Consider the following 23005-nt stretch of genomic DNA (forward strand, 5'->3'; position numbering starts at 1 on the left):
CTCTCTCTCTGTCACATAAATAAATAAAATCCTTAAAAAAATAAAATAAAAATAAAATCCAATATAACTTTTTAAAAATCCAAATAAAAAAAGACATACATCTCTGTGAGAACAGGGCCTGCATTATTCACATGTGCTAGAGACCCTCGGACAGGATGAGACTCTTCAGTCATTTGCCATATGACATTTTGTTCTTCATCTGGAAAAAAGGGTGTCTTGGTAGGCTGTCACTAAAAGAGTAGAGTACTGGAGCACCTGGGTGGCTCAGCTGGGTGAGTATCTATCTTTGATTCCAGCTCAGGTCATGATCTCAGGGTCATGGGATAGAGCCCCAAGTCAGGCTCCCTGCTCAGCAGGGAGTCTGCTTGAAATTCTCTCTCTCTCAAATAATAAATAAATAAATCTTAAAAAAAAAAAAAAGGAGTATAGTACTTGGGATGCCTGGTTGGCTCAGTGGGTGGAGTGTGTGACTCTTGTTCTTGGAATCATGAGCTCAAGTCCCAAGCTGGGTGTGGAGATTATTTAAAAAAATAATCTTGGGTGCCTGAGTGGCTCAGTAGGTGAAGCGTCTGTCTTCGGCTCAGGTCATGATCCTGGGGTCCTGGGATCGAGTCCCACATCAGGCTCCCCCTGCTCTGTGGGGAGCCTGTTTCTCCCTTTCCCTCTGCCTGCTATTCCCCCTGCTTGTGCTCTCTCTTTCTCTGTCAAATAAATAAATAAGTAAATAAGTAAATGGTGCCGTTCTGTCCTCCAGTGACAACTCAGTTAAGGCAAAGGGAGGGGAGAAAGTAAAAGGTTGCTCAACAAAATGTTTGTATTTTGTCATGAGAAATTTTATCTACGACTTCGTAAAATTCCTACTTAAAAAGGGAGGCTACGCACTGCACAGTACCCCAGCCGAGAAATGAAAAGCTATTAACTGCTTGCCATCACTATCGTTCATCTTCGGTACTAAGAGTAGAAGGCAGGGGCGCCTGGGTGGCACAGCGGTTAAGCGTCTGCCTTCGGCTCAGGGCGTGATCCCGGCGTTATGGGATCGAGCCCCACATCAGGCTCCTCTGCTAGGAGCCTGCTTCTTCCTCTCCCACTCCCCCCGCTTCTGTTTCCTCTCTCGCTGGCTGTCTCTATCTCTGTCAAATAAATAAATAAAATCTTTAAAAAAAAAAAAAAAAGAGGAGAAGGCAGAGGAGAAATGGAATACATCATGGGTGAGAATGTAAACTGGTGAAGTAGCTGTGGAAAAAGAGTCTGGGATTTCCTCGGTGGGTTATTTTTTTTAAATTTTTTATTTATTTATTTAAGTAATCTCTACACCCAACGTGGGGCTTGAACTCACGACCCCTGAGATCAAGAGTCCCCAGTTCTTCCGACTGAGTCAGCTGGGGGCCCCCTCAGTGGGTTGAATACAGAGTTACCGTATGACTCAGCAATTCTACTGCTAGGTGTCTACCTACCAAGAGAATTTAATGTCCACACAAAAACCCAAACATCAATGTTCACAGCAGTATTATTCACAATAGCCATAAACCGGAAGCGACCTAAATGTCCGCCAACCGGTAAGTGGATAAACAAAACGTGGAATATCCGTATCACGGAGGGTCATCTCACCGTAAAAAGGAAGGACTGTTACATGCTTCAACATGGATGAATCTGGAAACATTATACAAAGTGAAAGCCGGTCACAAAAGACCACATACTGTATGATTCCATTTATATGAAATGCCCCAAATAGGCAAATCTATTGTGATAGAAAGTAGATTAGCGGCTGCCTAGGGCGAGGAGAGGTTGGGGGAAAGTGGAGCGTGACTGCATATGGGTACAGGGCTTCTTTCTAAAATAATGAAAATGCTCGAAAATTCAGGGTAGTGAAGTGTGCACACTCTGAATACATTAAAAACCATTTGACTGTATACTTCCAAAGGGTGGGCTGTATCATATGTAAATTATATTTCAAGAAAGCTGCTACCTAAAGAAAAGGGGGAGGAGAGTGGAAGGCATATCACGTTCCCTCCAGGGAAACACGGACACATCTCTTCTGTCTGCTCCTCTGAACTTTACTGTTCGGATTTGGGGTTTTTTTTTTCTTTTTAATGAGAGCAAGAAAGAAACCTCAGCAGAGGCTAAGAAATCAGTGACGGTAATCATTATTTATTACTTAATTATTATACTGAGGAAAACATAAAAAGGACCTGGTTTTTAAAACCCTCTTTTGGTTTCTTTCCTTAGTATTCTGAATCTCTTATTTAGCAACTTTTTTTTATTTAGGACTAGACAAGAAGAAGGGAATTTTGCCTAATTTTTTGACTCAGAACCCTCCTATACCTGAACTTCTGTCCCCTCAAGCAGATACCGCAAACTGGAGGCTCTCAGATGTGTTACGTTTAGCCCGCAAAGTGTATGAAAATTTTTGAATTTGTTAATATTTATGAGTCAGGAGATTTCACATAAAAATCTAGATTTCCAGCTTCTCTTGAAAAATAGGCAGAATCTGGTATTAGAGAAGAATGTGTCTTTAAATTCAGCACGGTAATGAACTAGCTTTGTAAACTGATATCCAAAGTACTCAAGGATACTCAAGCCAGTTCTCACTCCAAAACTCGGGAAGAGAAGGTAAGGGAATCAGGCAGACGGGGAGTGGGAGCACCAGAGGCAGAGGACGGAGGTGGAGGGGCGGACATCTTTAGAGCTATACTCTGAGCTAACGTGCAGGCCGGGACGGTCTTCCTATCACTCCCTGCCAGAGCCCCGCTACCTTTCCTCTGCAGCCCCTACTACAGATTAACTGAGTACTGACTGTGTTACTGCTCGTTTCCCCACCCAGACAAAAACACTCCCGGTGACATGTATCCTCTTATTCACAATACTTTTCACTTAGCACAGTACCTGGCACACAGCAGACAATAAATATTTATAGAACGATAAATTAAAAAATGAATGAACAGGGGCGCCTGGGTGGCACAGCGGTTAAGCGTCTGCCTTCGGCTCAGGGTGTGATCCTGGCGTTATGGGATCGAGCCCCACATCAGGCTCCTCCGCTGTGAGCCTGCTTCCTCCTCTCCCACTCCCCCTGCTTGTGTTCCCTCTCTCGCTGGCTGTCTCTATCCTGTCGAATAAATAAATAAAATCTTTAAAAAAAAAAAAAATGAATGAACAAAAGATGTGGCAAGGGACCTGGAAACAGGTCATCGTTAGGAAACAAAAATCCTACCATGTCCTTTTTCTCTATAAAAGAAAGGGTGGAGGGGCACCTGGGTGGCTCAGTCAGTTAAGCAGCTGCCTTTGGCTCAGGTCATGATCCCGGGGTCCTGGGATCGAGTCCCACATGGGGATCCCTGCTCTGCGGGGAGCCTGCTTCTCCCTCTCCCTCTGCCTGCTATTCCCCCTGCTTGTGCTCCTTCTCTCTGTCAAGTAAATAGATAGTATCTTTTAATAAATAAATAATAGAAAGGGTTGAAAACTGTAATAGAGTAACTGCAGATTTTTACAAGTTTTAGGACATCCACAGGATGCTTGGTTCCATCTCCCTCAGAGAGAGAGAGGAATAATGTACGCCTTCATGCAGGGCTTTCCTACTCTAGTCCTGTCTCTGGCCCCTAACCTAAAAAGTCCAGTTCACGGTCAGCAACGCAAAGGTCCTGAATCTGCCAGAGGGAGGAGGTCACTCAGTGGCCCATATCTGCACTTATAGCAAGGTGCAGTCTTCTGGAAACATTCACTGCAAAACTCTCCACAAGGGAATGGCACAGAAAACAGCTTTGATTCTTATTAAAATATATTATAAGCTATAGTCCCATTTGCTCAGTGAAACAAGAATAAAAATACCAAAAGAAAAAACCAAGTTAGAACCGGAATCACCACATCTTTTAACAGTGTTACATGGTAACAAGGACTCACTGTCATCATATTGAGTACATATTAAGATTTAACCAACTGCCCCCTCAAGTGTCTTTTATGGCCTTTCTTCTCACATCTGGGTTCCAATTAAAGTTCACCCATTGCATATGGCTATTTTGTTCCCTAACCTCTCTTCGTCAGGAACAGCCCACCTCCTCCATTTTTGTTCACGCGTGTCACTGACTTTTTTTTCTGAAGAGTCCCAGTCAGCTGACTTGCAGCATGTCCTACATGTTGGATTTGTCTGATTATGTCCTCAATATTAGATTCAGGTTAAACATTTTTGGCAGATGATGGCTATTTACTTCTGCAGCACATTAGAAGGCATATAATGTCAGACGATCATATTGGTGATGTTAAATTTGATCATCTGGTTAAGGTAGTGACCCTCAGACCACTTTTTCCCCCTTGTGATTACTAAGTTAATTATTAAGAAATTAATATGAGGGGTGCCTAGGTGGTTCAGTTGGTTAAGTGTCTGCTTTCAGCTCAGGTCGTGATCTCAGGGCCCTGTGATCAAGCCCTGCATTGGGTTTCCCACTCAGCAGAGTCTGCTTCTTCCTCTTCCTCTGCCCCTAAGCCCGCTCATGTGCTCTCTCTCTCTCTCGAATAAATAAAATCTTAAAAAAGAAAAAAGAAGTTAATAGGGTAATTAATAAGTCAATTTCCTTAGTGTGATAATGGTACTGTGGAGAATATTTTTGGTTTTGGGGTTTGTTTGTTTGTTTGTTTGTTCAGGGGGGAGGGGTAGAGGCAGAGGGAGAAAGAATCTTAAGCAGGCTCCATACCCAGTGTGGAGCCCGACATGGGGCTTGATCTCACAACCCTGAGATCAAAGTTGGATGCTTAAATATCCTTGTTTTTAGGAAATGCAAGATGAGATATTTAAGAAAAAGTATTAAAAACTCTGCACCTTACTTTCAAATAAGGGAATACTATGAACAACTCCAGGCCCACAAATCTGATAACCTAGATCAGATGGACTGATTCCTTGGAGACACAATATGCCAAAACTCACACAAGAAGAAATCAACAATCTGAACAGGCCTGTATCTGTTAAAGAAATTGAATAAATAATTAATAACCTGCCAAAACAGAAGGCACCAGGCCCAGATGGGTTCACTGGTGAATTCTACCAAACACTTAAGGAAGACACTAAACCAATTCTCTACTGTATCTTCCAGAAGCGAGAAGCAGAGGGAATGCTTCCTCACTCATTCTAAAAAGCTGGCATCACCCTAATACCAAAATAGGACAAAGACATTACAAGCAAAGAAAACCAATACCGCTCATGAACGTAGACATAAAAGTCCTCAACAAAATATCAGAAAATTGAATCCAGCAATGTATTAAAAGAATTATATACCACAACCAAGTGGGATTTATCCCAGGTACACAAGGTTGATTTGGTTTTTGAAAATCAATTAATGTAATACATCAACAGGCTGATAAAGAAGAAAGAGCACAAGATCATATCCATAGATGCAGAAAAAGCATTTGACACAATCTAGCACGCAGTCATGATAAACCCTCTCCGTAAACTAAGAAAAGAACTTTCTGAACTTGATAAAGTATAGCTACAAACAACCTACTGCTAATATCACTTAATGGTGAGAAACTAGAAGTTTTCCCACTACGATCAGGAACAAGGCAAGGATATCCCATCTCACCACTCCTTTTCAACATTGTACTGGAAGTCCAAGCTAATGCAATGAGGGGAAAAAAAAGGAAATAAGGTATACACTGATAGGGAAGGAAGACATAAAACTGTCTTTATTCACAGATGACATGACGGTTGATGCAGAAAATCTGAAAGAACTGACAAAAAAAACCTCCTAGTACTAATAAGCAATTTTCACAAGGGTGCAAGATACAAGGTTAATATACAAAAGTCAATCACTCCTATAAACTAGCATTGAACAAATGGAATTTGAAATTTAAGACAATACCATTTACATTAGTACCCCCCCAAAGATCTATACGAGGAAAAATGTAATCTCTGATGAATGAAATCAAAGAACTAAAAAAATGGAGAGACGTCCCACATTCCGTAAGACGACTAAATATTGCCAAGATGTTAGTTCTTCCAAACTTGAGCTCTAGATTCAAAGCAATCCCAGTCAAAATCCCAGCAAGTTATTTTATGAATACTGACAAACTGATTCTAAAGTTCCTACGGAGGGGTAAAAGCCCCAGAAGAGGCAATGCGGTACCACAGAAGAACAAAGGTGGGAGACGGGCATTCCTGGCTTCAGCACTTACTACCACACGATAGTCATCAGGACAGTGTAGTACTGGCCAAAGAAGAGACAAATACATCAGTGGAACAGCACAGGGAGCCCAGAAATAGACACATAAATACAGTCAACTGATCTCTGACAAAGGAGCAAAGGCGATACAATGGCGCAGAGGCAGTCCTTTCAACAAGTGGTGCTGGAACAACTGGACATCCACATCCAAAAAAGTGAATCTAGGTAGAGACCTTTCAAAAAACTCAAAGTGGATCACAGGCCTATGTATAAAACAGAAAACTGTAACAGTGTTAGAAGACAGAGGAGAAATCTAGATGACCTTGGGTTTGGCAGTGACTTTTTAGATACAATACCAAAGACGTGATTCAGGAAAGAAAGAACTGTTATACTAGACCTCATTAAAATGAAAAACTTCTGCTCCATAAAGAGAATGAAAAGACAAGCACAGTTTGGGAGAAAATAATTGTAAAAGGCAAATCTGATAAAGGACAATTATCCAAAACATACAAAGAACTCTTAAAATTCAATAATAAGAACACAGACAACCCAATTAAAAAGTGGGTTAATAGACTTAATAGACTCCTCACCAAAAAGGATATACGGATGACAAATAAACATATAAAAAGATGTTCCACAGGGCACCTGGCTGGCTCAGTTGGTAGAACATGTGACCCCTGATCTCAGGGTTGTGAGTTCAAGCCCCATGTTGGGTGTGGAGCCTGATTAAAATGAATAAAATAAAATAAAATAAAAACTTCCAAGAAAAAAAAAAGATGTTCCACATCCTGTGCCAGCAGAGAAATGCAAATCAAAACAGTGACACACCACTACACACCTATCAGAATGGCCAAAATCCAGGACACTGACACCACCACAAATACTGGCAAGAATGGAGAGCGACGGGAGGTCTCGTTCGTTGCTAGCAGGAACGCAAAGTGGTGCAGCCATTTCGGAAGACAGTTGGGCAGTTTCTTACAACACTGAACACACTCTACTATACACTCCAACAATCATATTCTTTGGTATTTACCCAAAGGGACTGAAAATTTATGTCCACAAAGAAACCCTGCATACAGATGTTTACAGCAGCTGTATTCGTGATTGCCAGAACTTGGAAGCAACCGAGATGTCCTTTAGTAGCTGAGTAGATACAGAAACTGCGGTAGATCCAGACAATGGAATACTATTAAGCGCTAAAAGAAATACACTATCAAGTCATGAAAAGACATGGAGGAGCCTTAAATGCATATAGCTTAGTGAAAGCAGCCAGCCTGAGTATGCTGCACACTGTATGATTCCAACTACACGACATTTCTGGAAAAGGCAAAACGATGGAGACAGTAAACAGATCGGTGTTTGCCAGGGGGTGGGGTAGGGGCTGGGGGCGATGAACAGGTGGAGCACAGAGGATTTTTAGGGCAGTGAAACTACTCTGTATAATAATCTAATGGATACATGTCATTATACATTTATCCAAAGCCACACACAGTGTGACACCAAGAGTAAACCCTACTGTAAACAATGGGCTTTGGGCGTCCACGTAGGTTCATCAATTGTTAATAAATGGGGACGGTGGGGGTGTTGATAGTGGGGGCGGCTGTGCATAGGAGGGGGGCAGAGGGTTTATGGGAAATATCTGTACTTTCCCCTCATTTTTACTATGAAACTAAAACTGCTCTGAAAAATGAAGTCTTGAAAATAAAAACTCTGTACTTAACTTTCAAATAGTACAGAAAATCGTGTCTGTCTACAGAGAGAGAGCAAATACGGCAAAACATAAAAATGCTAACTAGAAAATCTGGTTGAAAGGATCCTGATGCTTACTGTACTGTGGTTTCAACTTTTTACTGGTTTCCTTGTAATTTTTCCAAAGCAAAAAGTTAAGGTGAAACAAATAAAAAGGATTCATGATGGGTCAGAACTGAAGCCCTGAGACCACAGCATGTAGTAAGCTCGGTCAGACAAGACTGAGATGACAAAGAAGTGTTGAGCCAGCATCTCGCCACTCCTTGGGGGAAAAGAATAAAAACGAAACCTCACAGGTTGAATGTCAACCAGAAGCCAAAAGGGGGGGTCAGATGTGAGCCTACAGACTAAAGTAATTGAGAAATCACTGTGGTTACACTACTCGAAAGCCTTCCCTTCTTCCTTCCTCACTCCATGTTCCTACTCCTGAGAGCATTCCCAATCGCATGAAGAAATTCATCGGGGTACCTGAGTGGCTCAGTCGGTTAAGCCTCCGACTCCTGATTCCAGCTCCTGATTCTAGCTCAGGTCATCACCTCAGGGTCCTGAGATCGAGCCCCACGTGGACTCCACACTCAGTGGGGGGGAGTCTGCTGGAGATTCTCTCCCTCTCCCTAACCCCCTCCTCCTCTGCCCCTCCCTACCTCCCGCATGTGTGCACGTGCGTGTGTGCATACATTCTCTCTCTCAAATAAATAAATCTTTTAAAAATTCATTAATAAAGTGATTTAGAGGCACCTGTGTGGCCCAGTCAGTTAAGTGTCTGACTTTGGCTCAGGTCATGACCTTAGTGTCCTAGGACTGTGACCCCAAGGCATTAGGCTCCCCATTCAGCGGGGAGTCTGTTCCTCCCTGTCCTTCTCTCTCTGCCCAATGCTTGTGTGCTCCCTCAAATAAATAAATAAAATCTTTTTTTAAGATTATTTGAGAGAGAGAGAACACAAGCTGGGGGGAGAGGCAGAGGGAGAGGGAGAAGCAGACTACAAGTGAAAACTTAAAAAAAAAACAAAACCATATCTACACACCAATGTGATTAATTATACACAACAAGGAAAAACGTTTGGGACACAGGAAGCAGTTCAGAAAAAAAATAAGACAAAAATTACGTCGGATTGCCTCTGAATGATAGAAGTATAGGTGTTCATTCTAAAATGAGCCGTATTTTATCGTGGCTCAAACACACATACACACACAATTTTATGAAAAATTGTAACTCCCGAGTTCTGGTCTAATTCTGAGATTACTGCATCAAAAAAGTGGTTTCCAAAAAGACCCAGTCTCACTTATTTAAACATAAATGATGATTTCCAAGAATCTATTTCACAGTACATGGAAAAAGGGTCTCTAATTCATGTTTTCTAAACCAGCCAGTTTATAGCAGACACGTTCAAGCACTCATTTTGGATATTTTATGTCCATGTAAATAAGCAAGCACGCTGATTGCCCACAGGGAGGGAGCCAGGGGAGAGTGGAGGCTGGGAACGGCAGAGAGAGAAGCTGATGCTGACCCCCGATGAGGGAAGAGGGAATCCCACTGGACTTGGCAACAGGAGGAGTGAGGACCGGATGCCGGCGGAGGCGGGGCGAGACTCGAGGGACGCCAGCCTTGTTCTTCAGGCAGATGGCAGTCGAGGCTGCAAAGGTGGTCGGAGATCAGAACACGAAGGGCGCTGTGTACCACGACGGGAAGTTTGAGCACTTCCTGCTCGGGACCAGGGCGCAGCGCTTCTTCCCGGACTTCATTTGATTTAATATGCCAGGCATTTGACTAAGTTTCAGGCATACTGCGGGAACTCGGCAATGTTTGCTAAACTGAATAATTTCTTCTCCCTTCTTAGCCATGAGAGGCAGGGAGAGATTTTATCAGATGCTTTGTTTCTAGCATTGACAGTCAGTCAAAAACCGTCCAACGAAATTCATCACTGTTCTCGCTTCCAGGATGGCTTGCTGCTTTTCCTCCAACCGAGGTGGTCTTTGAACAAGACATGCCCTTTCATTAGGAGTTAGTCCCCAGTCCCGCCCCAACAGGTCAACATGAGTTTGCACCTCCCTTCTTGCGCCAAAAGCTTTAAACCCGCTCTTCGTTCAGCTACGCATCCAGCTGAGGACTGAAGGCCAGCCACCAGGCCAGAAGTTCTCTCTCAAAACTTCTGGCATAAAATTGCTCGTAATATTCTCTTTTTATCTTTTTGGTGTCTGCAGTTTCTCTAGCGGTGTCCCTTTTCCATTCCTGGCGTTGCTCATTTGGCCCTGGTACTCCCACGCCCTCTCCCCCGATCCCTCTGTGGTCAGCCCTGCCAGAGTCTGTCCGTTTTATCAGTCTTTCGAAAGGACAAACTTTGGGGTTTATTAATCCTCTGTATTCTAAGGTGGTTGGGGTTGTTTTTTTTCTCTCTCTCTCTTCAAACTCTACTCTTTATTATTTTGGTTTCCTTCTTTGGGTTTAATTTGCTATACATATCCTAACTTCTTGAAACCCATGCTTAGATCACTGGTTTTCAGGCTTTGTTTTTTCTAATATATGCATTTAGGCCTATAGATTTCCTACTAAGCTTGGTTTTGGTAGCATTACACACATTCTAATGTCATGTTTTTAATATTTAGTTCTAAATACTCTCCAATTTCCATTATGATTTTTTCATTGACACAACAATTAGTTACAAATGTATCTCTTTGACTTCTAGACATACAAGGATTTTCTAGTTATCTTTCTGTTACTGATTTCTAGTTTAATTCCACTCTGGCCAGAGAATTTATTCCGTATGCTACCAGTCCTGGGAAATGTGTTGAGACTGGCTGCATGTACGGCTCCCTCTTCATTTACCTGGTAACGTCTGAACTCTTCAGTGTGACCTGATTCCTGACTTACCTGCCCAGTGAGGGACGTCTCCCCATTAGAGCCCTGCCTGCTGGCCATGCTGGCTTCCCGGTGGTTTTCCAAAGACGCCAGGATCTTTCACATTCTGTGCCTTTGCCCATAATCTTCACTTTGCCAGAAATGCCCCGGTCTTACTATCTGCTCCTCACTATCCTTCTCTCTGCAGCTCAGATCACCCCCCCTTCCATGCGGCCTTTCCAACTACCTCCCCATCCCTGAACTTCCAGAGGCAGCTGGGACCCGCACCTGCTCTTTCCCTCGCCCCCTCTCTTCCATGCTGCTGCCAGAGTTCTCTTCTAGAACGCAGATCCAGCCACTTCTCTCTCCTGCAGACAATCCTTTCATCACATCCCTCTACCCAGAGCCTGAATTCGGTGCTCCATACAGGACTTCCTCCCAGTCCTTCTCCAGGTACCCACGCCTGTGTTCATGCTATTCCCTCTACCTAAAATGCACATCCCACCTCATTCCTACAGCTTTTAAGTCCAGGCTCAAGAGTCGCTTCCTCCACCAAGCCCTTCCTACCCCCACCCCCTAACACTGCCCTTCCCTGGCAAGGTAACCACTTCCTGTATAACAGCAATGATCAAGGGTAGAGGTGGGGGCAGGAGAATTTCCCTTTGTTAACTTTTAGTTATGTCATTTGTTCTATTTCAGGAGGACTTTGGTGCTTTCATGGCAAAATGTGGGCTCTGCAAAAGGCTGGCCAGCACTGTGCACCCAGCCATAGCTCCCTCCGTCTTAGCATACGTAACACCTAGTGCACTACTGTTTTAAAGGTGTCTTACCTAACCAGACTGTAATTTCCTTAAAGGTACGGACTGAGACTTACTTAATTTTGATCTCAGGAGACTGGCAGAGTAACTAGCTTAACAGGTACAACTAAATGAACTTCACTGAGGGAATAAAGGAAGACAATTTTCAGTTCTAGGTACTTAAATAGAAATTCCAGAAGAGGGGCGCCTGGGTGGCTCCGTCGGTTAAGCATCTGCCTTCAGCTCAGGTCATGGTCCCAGGGTCCTGGGATCAAGTCCCGCATCCAGCTCCTTGCTCAGCGGGGAGCCTGCTTCTCCCTGTCTGCTGCTCCCCCGTCTGTGTTCTCTCTCTGACAAATAAATTTTTAAAATCTTTAAAAAAAAAATTCCAGAAGAAAGCTCTGCGTGCTGTTAATTCTTCACGGTGAAGTCCAGAACACCATGTTTCCACCAGGTATTTCCATCCCTTGTGAGAACCTTTGATGGCCCTGCTGCATCCAACCTAAACTTGCAGGGCTGGCCTCCATCACGGGCCCCTGCCCCCGTTCCAGTCTTCTGTCCCACTTCTCCCCGCCCCCCACGACTCACACGCGGCTCTCGGCAATCACTGTTGCCTCAGAAGTACTGCTAATGCTCTAGTCAGCCGCGCGCTTTCCCGGCCCCTAGTGTCCTACCCCACTCATCAGGGTCCCTGCCTCAGAGCACGGGTCTTTCTCAACCCCCCCCTCGATCTCACTCCTTCCTCCTCACCTCTGGAACACGGAATCGGGCCCTGTCTTACCCTTGGTTCCTTTCTCTGAGCCGCAGCTTTCAGGCTGCAAACGTCTCAGGCCCCGTGTGCCCACACTGCCTGGAACAAAGCTACTAAGTGCCCAGCTGTCACTCAGCAGTTCCGCCTGGTGACTGACAGACTCACTGATGTCTCTACCTTGGCTTCTCTCCATCCAGTTCGAGGCCTGCTTGGGTGGTATCCACACGAACCCTATTTGCACGAATATTTCCTTGTAACCCTATACTTCCCAACTCTGTCCACGTCACCATGCGGTGGCATTCCTGCACAACTGAGGGACAGGGAAGAGCTTGTTTTCATAGCCATGGGACAGAATCAGAGGCTTTTAAAGCTTTTTTTTTTTTTTTTTTTAATATTTTTATTTATTTATTCGACAGAGATAGAGACAGCCAGCGAGAGAGGGAACACAAGCAGGGGCGTGGGAGAGGAAGAAGCAGGCTCGTAGCAGAAGAGCCTGATGTGGGGCTCGATCCCATAACGCCGGGATCACACCCTGAGCCGAAGGCAGACGCTTAACCGCTGTGCCACCCAGGCGCCCCCAGAATCAGAGGCTTTTGAGCGTTCTTCTGTCGCCCTAGAAATACACATACCCACGCACACACACAACGGAACTCGTTGTGCCTCTGTCCGCCTTTCCAGAGCACGTAACCCTTAAACGCTCAGTTCTGTATTACTCTGCTCTATTCCCACCCTCTGGTAAAATTTTGCTTTCCTGAGCCTTTTAAACATACCCCCAGGTAAAGATAAAACTGTGATGTTATGCTTTTGGAAATTTAAATATGTAACTCTAAGAAATTAAAAACATACAGTTTTGAAGTGTCTCTGAATCCCCAGTGGCGATGAAACCAGCCACCGCAGCGTATGAGCAACAGAGTACTGTAGCAGCGAGGGTTCCCTGTCTGCGTCGGTCCCCGCACCCCCCAGGCCCACAACCACTCTAGGTGCTAGCTCCCCTCCGTCGGTGACCGGGGTCTGCTTAACGGAATGTGGGCTGTAGAAGCATATCTCCTCCAGTCCTGGCCCACGGAGACCTGAAAAATCTCCATATTCTCACCTGGTTCTCCTCTGTGAACTGGATCAGGACCAGAGGAGGACTCTGAGGCCCTCGCGGCTGGTGCGGTCACTAGATGGGAGGAGTCTGTGTCCCCGAGTGAAGGAGGTAGAACAGAACTCTTCCCCCAGCCCCCACAGCCCCGCACTAGATTGGGACAAGAGAGAAATAAACCTTCACTGTGTTCAGCCAATGCAATTTGGGGGTAGTTTGTAATAATAGTCTGACTAAAATGATACTATCCGAATTCCTAAAGTTAAAATAATCATTATTCCTGAGTATTACTTACAAGCAATACTGTCTAAACTCTGTCTAAAGCTCTTTTGTTACTATTCTCCCTTTCCAGTGACTTGGGCACTCCGTGGGAGCTGCAGTATGCCCCTCAGACCTCCCTCACCCGGGAAGGAAAGACTAGTCCCCATCTGCTGGCCTCACGGAGAGCAGAAAGCCCCCGGCTGCCAGGCATCTTCAGGAAATGGCTTAGTTGAAAAGAGCTGCTTGCCCAGGGTCACAGCCTTCCGGGCTGGCCTTCCAATGCCTAGTGGCAGTCTGTGACCCGTCGAGGAGAAACGATAAAGGCACAACCCCTCACCCCAACTCAGAAGGGCCGTCCCCACTTCCCACTCCCCATGGCGTCTGCTTGAGGCCTTTCTTGGGGCTGAGGCACAGCCCGCACCCGCCCTCTGCACATTCCTGCCTCCTTTTCCTCCCTTTCCTTTCTTTTCCTACCAGGAGTGTTGACCCCAAAATCACTCCCCCGTAAGCTTTCCGCACACTGATCTTTATCTCAGAGTTACTTCCCAGTGATCCCAACCCGAGACAGGCACTGTATTCTTTTTTTTTTTAATATTTTATTTTAAGATTTTATTTATTTATTTGTCAGACAGAGAAAGCAAGAGCGCACAAGCAGGGGGAGCAGCAGGCAGAGGGAGAAGCAGGCTCCCTGCTCAGCAAGGAGCCTGATGTGGGGCTCGATCCCAGGACCCTCGGATCGTGACCTGAGCTGAAGGCAAACGCTTAACGAACTTAGCCACCCAGACGTCTCAGACACTGCACTCTTGATGCAACATCACGCCACCCTACCCTGCCTTGGCATATGGCACAAATACCAGATTTTCCAATCAAAAATGAAAATACGCAAAGTCACAATGGGACAGAAGCTCTAAAACTGAGACCCTCCGGGATGGGTTCAACAGGTGACAGGGATTAAGAAGTGCGCTTGCTGTGACGAGCACCCAGGGATATACGGAAGTGTGGGAGCCACTGTCCCGTACACCTGAAACTAGCATTACGCTCTAGGTTAACTAGCTGGCATTGAAATAAAAACTTAAAAAAAATAAAACAGACTCTCTACAGAAATTCAGAACATATTATACTACTAAAAGCAGACTCTTTGCAAGGAAATAAGAGAAACCATAAACACGTTGAGAAAAGGAGCTTTGAAATTGTCCTCAAGAAAACATTACCACCTGGCTTGTAATCAAATAAAAAAATTATTAAATACATAACAAAGAGCTACCTAACAGAAATTGCTGAGGCTCTATTACCCATCGGTGCAGCTCTCTGGTATTAATACACTTACAGCAGTTGCTTTTTAAGCTAAGAGCTTTATTCACATGCATTATCTCATTAAATTCTTTATACGCTCCGCAGGCTTCACAGAGAGTAAATAAATTACCTGAAGTCCCAGAGTTGGGACTCAAAGTCAGGTCGGGATTACTCCAAAACCTCAACTCTGTGGTCTGTCTTGCCTATTCAAGCTACTGTAAGGAGCTCACTAAGTAATTTGCAAGGGGGAAGGGAGAGCAAAAGACAAGGATATGTGATTCCAAAACCTGTTCTCTCCTCTCACCTCCTCTCTCCTGCAGACAGACACAGGCACTGCCTTTTAGGTGTACACGCTCCAGTGAATGAGTTTAAAGAACTCTTCCACCCACGATTTTGCCAGAAAGAGGAGACCCAGCACGAACCGGTCCTCTGGCGATTCAAAAGGTTCTTCTGCCCTCTTGTGGCACCAGGAGACTACTACATATCAGAGCTCCATTAAAAAGCTAAAATACCATATAAAGGCAACTGGCAGTCACACAAAACAGCAGGAGGCAACCGTGATGGGCTCTAAATGAAGCCGATTCAATAACTCAAAACTCTGACCTCGCCACTCTTCCGTGACAACCACTGCTTGTAATGCGATCAGAAGAAGAACAGTACTAGAGATCAGAGATAAAGTAACAAACAAATCAGTATTTTGTAATGATAGTAAGGAACAGGACAACAGCTACATCCACGCAGAACAGTGATAAAAGCTTAAAACCTTCTAAGCCCCAAACAAAACTCCTGGCCTTTGCTTTCCACACTTAACAGTGTTTTAGAAATCTCATAGGCGGCAAACACAGAGCCTCCACATCCTTCAAGGGCAGAGCACCCCCTGGACGGGAGAACCTGGCCCTTACCGGTCCCGGCTTTTGCTGTTTAAAAAAATGATGTAAAAAACAAACAAAGAACAACGGCCACAGATCATCTTGGACATAGACCATCTTGCAAGTGTGCACGACTACGGGCGCATGAATTCCTAGGAGTGGAAATGCGGGGTCAAAGGGCACATGCATACCTATGTATTACTTTTTGAAACTCTTTTCTTCCTCTGACTTTCCCCTTCTCTCTCTCTAGCTGCTCCTTCTCGGGTTCTTCTCATGCTTTCTTAAAAGTTTACAAACCATGGGGCGCCTGGGTGGCTCAGTCGTTAAGCGTCTGCCTTCAGCTCAGGGCGTGATCCCAGTGTTCTGGGATCGAGCCCCACGTCAGGCTCCTCCACTGGGAGCCTGCTTCTTCCTCTCCCACTCTCCCTGCTTGAGTTCCCTCTCTCGCTGGCTGTCTCTCTCTCTGTCAAATAAATAAATAAAATCTTAAAAAAAAAAAAAAGTTTAAAAACCACTGTTTTATTTGGGGTGACTCTATAAGCAGCGACCACTTGCTGCTCACCCCTTAGTTATAAATTCCCCCAGTATTTGGTCCTTGGTCCTCTTTCATCCTATATCCTTTCCCAGGTATCAGTTTTCTTCCCTGAAGGCAATCAAAGTCACTATTTTGGGGGTTTATGCTTCCAGGGTAATTTTATGCAAATGTATGCAAATCTATATGTACTATATATGTGCCTGTGTGTGTATAAATATAAATGTACATGCATAAGACTTTCCCCTCCGCTTCCATACAAATATTAGCATTCATACCCCAAACTGAAGGAGTCGTCAGGGGATGCTGCCAAGCAGCGACTTTCATAAGACATGAAACTGTGGCCCCAAACATTTTTCGACCCACAGTTATGCGGCAGACAACTGGAGTGAACCCACAGGGGAAGATCAGATTCAAGGACTGTCTCCCACCCTAGCCTCCTGTTTGAAAAGATTTCACAAAGTAGGGGCGCCTGAGTGGCTCAGTCTGTTAAGCATCTGCCTTCAGCTTGGGTCACGATGCTAGGGTCCTGGGATCAAGACCCATGTCTGGCTCTGCTCGGGGGCGGGGAGGCTGCTTCTCCCTCTCTCTCTGTTGCTCTCCCTTCTTGTGCGCTCTCTCTGTGTCAAATAAAAAAATAAAATCTTAAAAAAGAGAAAAGAAGGGGCGCCTGGGTGGCACAGCGGTTAAGCGTCTGCCTTCGGCTCAGGGCGTGATCCCGGCGTTATGGGATCGAGCCCCATATCAGGCTCCTCTGCTATGAGCCTGCTTCTTCCTCTCCCACTCCCCCTGCTTGTGTTCCCTCTCTCGCTGGCTGTCTCTATCTCTGTCGAATAAATAAATAAAAGCTTTAAAAAAAAAGAGAGGGAGAAAAGAAAAGAAAAGGTTTCACAAAGTAGCCAGAAACTCAAGGGAAGAATAGAGCACAGAGGTCACTAAATCAAAGATCAGTCTATATAAGATCTTTTACATCTATGGTTATTTACCTATGAAAGATTTTTTTATTTTACTTTTAATGAAAGTTCTCTAACTACATAAAAGTAGAGAGAAGAGCGTAATGAACCCCATCCTACAGATTAAACAATTAAAACATTTTGCTACTGGCTTCCTGGTTTCCCTCCTTTCTTCGTTCTTTCTCTCTTCCCCTCCCTCCCCTGCCTCTCCTCCTTTCCCCTTCTCTCTGTTTTGGCTACATTATTTTGAAATAAGTCCCTGACATCATGCTGTTTCCTCCCTAAATACTTTGTCTGGACATAATTATAAAACACAAAGACATTTCCTTATATGACCACAATATCATTATCACATCTAACAAAGTTAATAATTTCTTGATACCATCAAATGCTCAGTCCATATTCATACTTCCACGATTGTCTCAAGAAAATCTTTCTACAGCTGGCCTCTTAGGTTTCCAGGGAACTGTACAGCCAAAGAAATTCCAAGGCCAGTCTGCAACAGCCCATGACTATTAAATCTGAAAAGAATTTCCAGGTTCCCAAACCCCACCAATAGGAAACGAACTGCTAAAATAAAGTTCCCAGGAGGGGCATTCCATCCAGGGCCCACGCCACTATGGGTTAAGGAAAAACCACCCTCTACCCTTTAGCTACCATACTCCCACTGCCCCCCTAGTCCTAAGCAAACAATCTATTTTCTGTCTCTACAGATTTGCCAAATTTGGACATCTCATACAATATGTGGTCCTTCATGACAGGTTCTCGTGTTTTCAATGTTCATTCATGTTGTAGGATATATCAGTACCTCATTCCTTTCTTAACATTCCATCGTACGGAGGTTCCACACGCCACGTACCCGTTCATCAGCTGATAGACATCTGGGTTGTTTGCACTTTTTCGCTGTTACGAATCATACTGCTATGAACATTTGTGTACAAGTTTTAATTTGGACATATGTTTTCATTTCTCTTGAGATGAGATCCTAGGTGTAGACTCTGGGTCAATGTCTAACTTTTTGAGGAACTGCCAGACTGTTCTCCAAAGTGGCTGCACCATTTTACATTCTGACTCGCAGTGCACGAGGGCTCTCGTCTCTCCACATCCTCACCGACACTGGTTACTATCTGTCGTCTTCATTGCAGCCATGCTCGTAGGTCTTAGTGGTGTCTCAGTGCGATTTCGATTTGCACTGCCCTGGTCACCAATGATGTTGGGCATCTTTTCACGGGCTTATTGACCATGTACTCAGGTTCCCCCCACAATCCAAAAGCGGAGCGTTGCTATGAAACCTTTCATAAGCCAAATGGCCAAAAAGAAGCACTTACCACTAATGTATATGGGAAAATGTCCGAGCATTCCTAGACCCCAAAAAATAACTCCTTTAGGCCTTTCTGATACCTTAGCGCACATCTTGCTGAAGGACGCACAAAATACGTGGAGGAAAGCACAGATGCTCACAGACACCGTTCAAAGCTACAGGCGGCCTGATGCTGACACAGCGAGCATAGGTCCCGCCAAAGGAGCTTGGAGGCACCCCTCCCGCCGCTTGGGGAGCGCGCTGCCTCTGTAACAGCTCACCGCAAAACACATACTGAATGCTCTTTTCTCTTTTTGCCTTTTTTTCCATGAAAGCAAAAATCCTCTTCGGAGTTCTCTGGGCAAAAACAGGTACTCATCACGCAGGTCTTTCGTGAAAGTGAAGTGGCTAACACGAACTTCTGAAAAGCAGGAGACACCTGTATCTTCTTTGGCGAAATGGCTATTCAGATCGCTTGCCCGTTTGAAAAATCGGTTTGTCTTTTTATTACTGAGTTATAAGAGTTGTACATTCTATTTGTTTCCCCATCTTTTCCATTGAGAATAAAAGGTTCCCAACCACTTAAGAGAGTATTGATTGTTCTTTTTCTATAGCAAGAAGTAACCACCAGAACTCCTTTCAAACTCCTCCAGATCAATGACAGCTTCACCCCACTGTACAGGCTTTTGAGAAGCCAGACAATCAACAACAGCTTCGCTTCAATGACCGTGCTTCTGAAAGGCATCCCATTCAACAAGCAGCCTACTCAGACAACTGTATACCCACAGCTAAAGGTCAACCAATCCCTAAACACTCCTAATTCTGAAAGTCTACCAAGGCCTGAAGTCCACTCTTTTGAAGACTCGAGAATAAACAGTGGTTCTAAAACTTCCGGTACTGGGACCGCTTTACATCCTCAAACTTACGGAGAACTCCCAAGAGGGTCTACTATGAGTGGGCTAATAATGTTTACTACATTGGAAATTAAAACTAAGAAATGTTTAAATACTAATTTAAATGAATTCTAATAAGTCCATTAAATATTACCATAAACAACACAATTTTATGGGGGGGAAAAACTTTTCCAAAAAAGATTAGTAGGAAGAGTGGCACTGTTTCACATTTGTGCAAATGTCTTTAATTTACAACTTCATAAAAGAAGTGTGGATTCTCATCAATTTCCACAGTCTGTTGTGAAACACTGCTTTGAATACATGAAAACAATTTTGGCCTCTCACACATACATAGTTAGAGGAGGGAGAGGTATTTCGGATGTTTACGGGTGCTCCTCTTTGATGCTACACAAAGACTCCAGAAGTGGTAGTTTGGTAAAGGTTAGCGGCAATACGGAATCTGAAACCGTGTCAGGCAACATTTTGGTACTTTATTACATCAACATCCACTGGTCTGTCTCACGCTTCGAACGCATCTTTTCGCCATACATGATTGTGAACATTACAATAGTGGGCTTTTAGACATTATCAGTTCACTGAGTCATACAGAACTTCCAATGTTTTCAAATTCACTATGCCGTATTTTTAGAAATCACATTTGTGGGGTGCCTGGGTGGCTCAGTCGGTTAAGCGACCGACTCTTGATTTCAGCTCGGGTCATGATTTCAGGGTCCTGAGACTGGGCCCCAAGTTGGGTTCTGTGCTCAGTGGGGAGTCTGCTGGAGAGTCTCTCTCTACTTCTCCCTCCGCCCCTCCCCCATCTCTCTCTCTTTCTCTCAAATAAATAAAATCTTTCTAAAAATGTATAACAATGTCTTTTGAAAAGCAAATTTTTTTACCTTTGATGAAGTCCAATTCATGAATTTTTTTTCATGTTTTTTTTACCCTCAAGAAATCAGTAGCAAATTTGGGGCGTCTCAGTGGCTCCATCGGGTGAGCATCCAACTCTTCATTTCAGCTCAGGTCACGGTCTCAGGGTCATGGAACCGAGCCCTGTGTCAGGCTCCACGCCCAGCGGGAGTCTGCTTGGATGTTCTCGCCCTCTGCCCCTCCCCCTGCTCGTGCACTCTCTCTCTAAAATAAATAAATCCTTAAAAAAAGTCTTTCGCAAACTCAAGGTTACTAAGGTTCTCCCCCATATTTGTTCTGTGAGTTTTATAGATTTAGCACTTCCATTTAGATATATGATACATTTCAAGTTAACCTTGTATATGACATGAAACTTGAGTCAAGATTTGTTTGCTATTGTTTATGGAAAAGATTGTACTTTTTCTACTGAATTGCACCTTTATCAAAATCAATTGGCTACTAAATGAATAAGTCATAGGAATAAGAGGCACAGTATAAGGAATGTAGTCGATGATATTGTTATAGTGATGTGACCGGACAGATGGTAGCTACACTTCCAGGGAACATAGCATAAGGTATAAACCTGTCAACTCACTCAGTTGTGCCCCTGAAACTAATGGAACACTGTGTGTCAACTATGTTCAAATTTTTAAAAAAATTTTTAATTAAAATAAATTCCAGGGGCGCCTGGGTGGCTGTCATTAAGCGTCTGCCTTCAGCTTAGGGCATGATTCCAGGGTCCTGGCATCGAGCCCCGCATCGAGCTCCTCTGCTGGGAGCCTGCTTCTTCCTCTCCCACTCCCCCTGCTTGTGTTCCCTCTCTCGCTGGCTGTCTCTCTCTCTGTCAAATAAATAAATAAAATCTTAAAAAAACAAAAAAACTCCAGGGGCGCCTGGGTGGCTCAGTTGGTTAAGCGTCTATCATTGGATCAGGTCATGATCCTGGGGTCCCGGGATAGGGCCCCACATCAGGCTCCTGCTCAGCAGGGAATCTGCTTCTCCCTCTCCCTCTGCCTGCAGCTCCCCCTGCTTGTGCTCTCTCTCTGTCAAATAAATAAATAAAATCTTTTTTTAAAAAATCCCATTGGCCATATATGTGCGGGTCTATTAGTGGACTGTTTTCTGTTCCATTGATCTATACGTCCACCTTAATACCAGTACCACTCTATCTTGATTATGGTAGCTTTGTAAGTTTTGAAAGCAGTTAGTATATAAACCCTCCAACTTAGTTACCTTTTTCTAACATTTACTTTTAAGGAAGCTTTACACCCAACGTGGGGCTTCAATTCACAGCCCCGAGATCAAGAGTCGCATGCTCCACTGACTGAGCCGGCCAGGCACCCCTGCTCTTTTTTAAAACTGTTTTGACTATTTTAACTTCTCTGTGTTTCCATATAAACTTAAGAGTCAGCTAGCAATTTCTACCAAAAAATAAATTTAAAAATAGCCCACCAAATCTTCTGGAATTTTTATTGGAAATGTCTTGAAGCGTAAAACAAATTAGGGAGATTCAGTATCTTAATATCACTCCTTCGGCTCCATGAACACAGTGTGTCTTTATTTCAATATTCTTTCATTTCTCACGCAGCAATGTTTCGTGGTTTTTAGTGTACATACTGGCTATTCTGCTCCCTAGAGGGTCTTCTTTCCCGCACTCAGGCTATCCTCCTAGCTATCACAGAACATATAGGCATGGAGAAACAATTATCCAACCACACTGAGGGAATTGCGAGGAACCCTATGGAAAATAATATAAATCAAGTCATAAATTGTATTCCCCTTTAAAACCCCCATTTTCTGCCTCCTACAGAGGCGACTACTCCATTGTTTAATATATATATTTGCCTATGTTCTTTCAATATATGTATGTTTGATATGCATTTACTTTTTCTTATCAACTTTATCCAGGAATCATTTATATACAATATACTGCTTCAATTTACACAATTGTAAATTGTGGGAGAGGGAGAGGGAGAGTACAATTTGAAGAGTGCTGATTGTTGTACACACTCACAAAACCACTGCCATAAATCAAGACAAAGAATGTTTCCACCCCCCGTTCACATTTCATCCAAGATAACTAACAATCTGCTTTCAATCACTAATAATTAGCTTGTATTTTACATAAATGGAACCATGTAATACGTAGTCTTCTCTGACTTCTTCTGCTCAGAGGAATGAGTCTGACACTCATCCACGGTGTTGCATGGATCAAGTCTGTTCCTCTTCATCGCTCACTGGTACTTCACTGTGCGAGTACAGCACAAGTTCTTCATCCATTCACCTGCTGATAGAACTTAGCTGGGTTTGCAGCATGGCGCTCCTGGGAATACACCTGCTTTGAGCATTCATGTACAGGTCCTCACTTGGTCATATGCTTTTATTTTTCTTAGGTAAATACTGAGGACTGGAATGACTGTCATTTTGGCAGGCGTATGTATAACTTTTTAAGAGAGTGCCAAACTGGTTTCCAAAGTGGTTGCACCATTTTACATCAAAACAACAATATGAGAGTTCCATTTACTTCATATTCTTGCTAATGCTTTGCTCTTTTTTTAAAACCTGAGTCATCCTAATTGGTATCTAATGTTATCTCACTGTGGTTTTAATTTGTATCTCTGTGACGAGTAACAAT

The 23005-nt window shown here is 43.9% G+C and overlaps 1 protein-coding gene across 4 annotated transcripts in view; it reads right to left on the reverse strand.

Moving 5' to 3' along the window:
- Positions 1-23005, reverse strand: part of ST3GAL3 (ST3 beta-galactoside alpha-2,3-sialyltransferase 3) — a 183144-nt gene that overhangs the window by 126376 nt on the left and 33763 nt on the right. The window lies entirely within an intron of this gene.

Source organism: Ursus arctos, unplaced genomic scaffold, assembly GCF_023065955.2.
Source record: "Ursus arctos isolate Adak ecotype North America unplaced genomic scaffold, UrsArc2.0 scaffold_12, whole genome shotgun sequence".
Classification (NCBI taxonomy): domain Eukaryota; kingdom Metazoa; phylum Chordata; class Mammalia; order Carnivora; family Ursidae; genus Ursus; species Ursus arctos.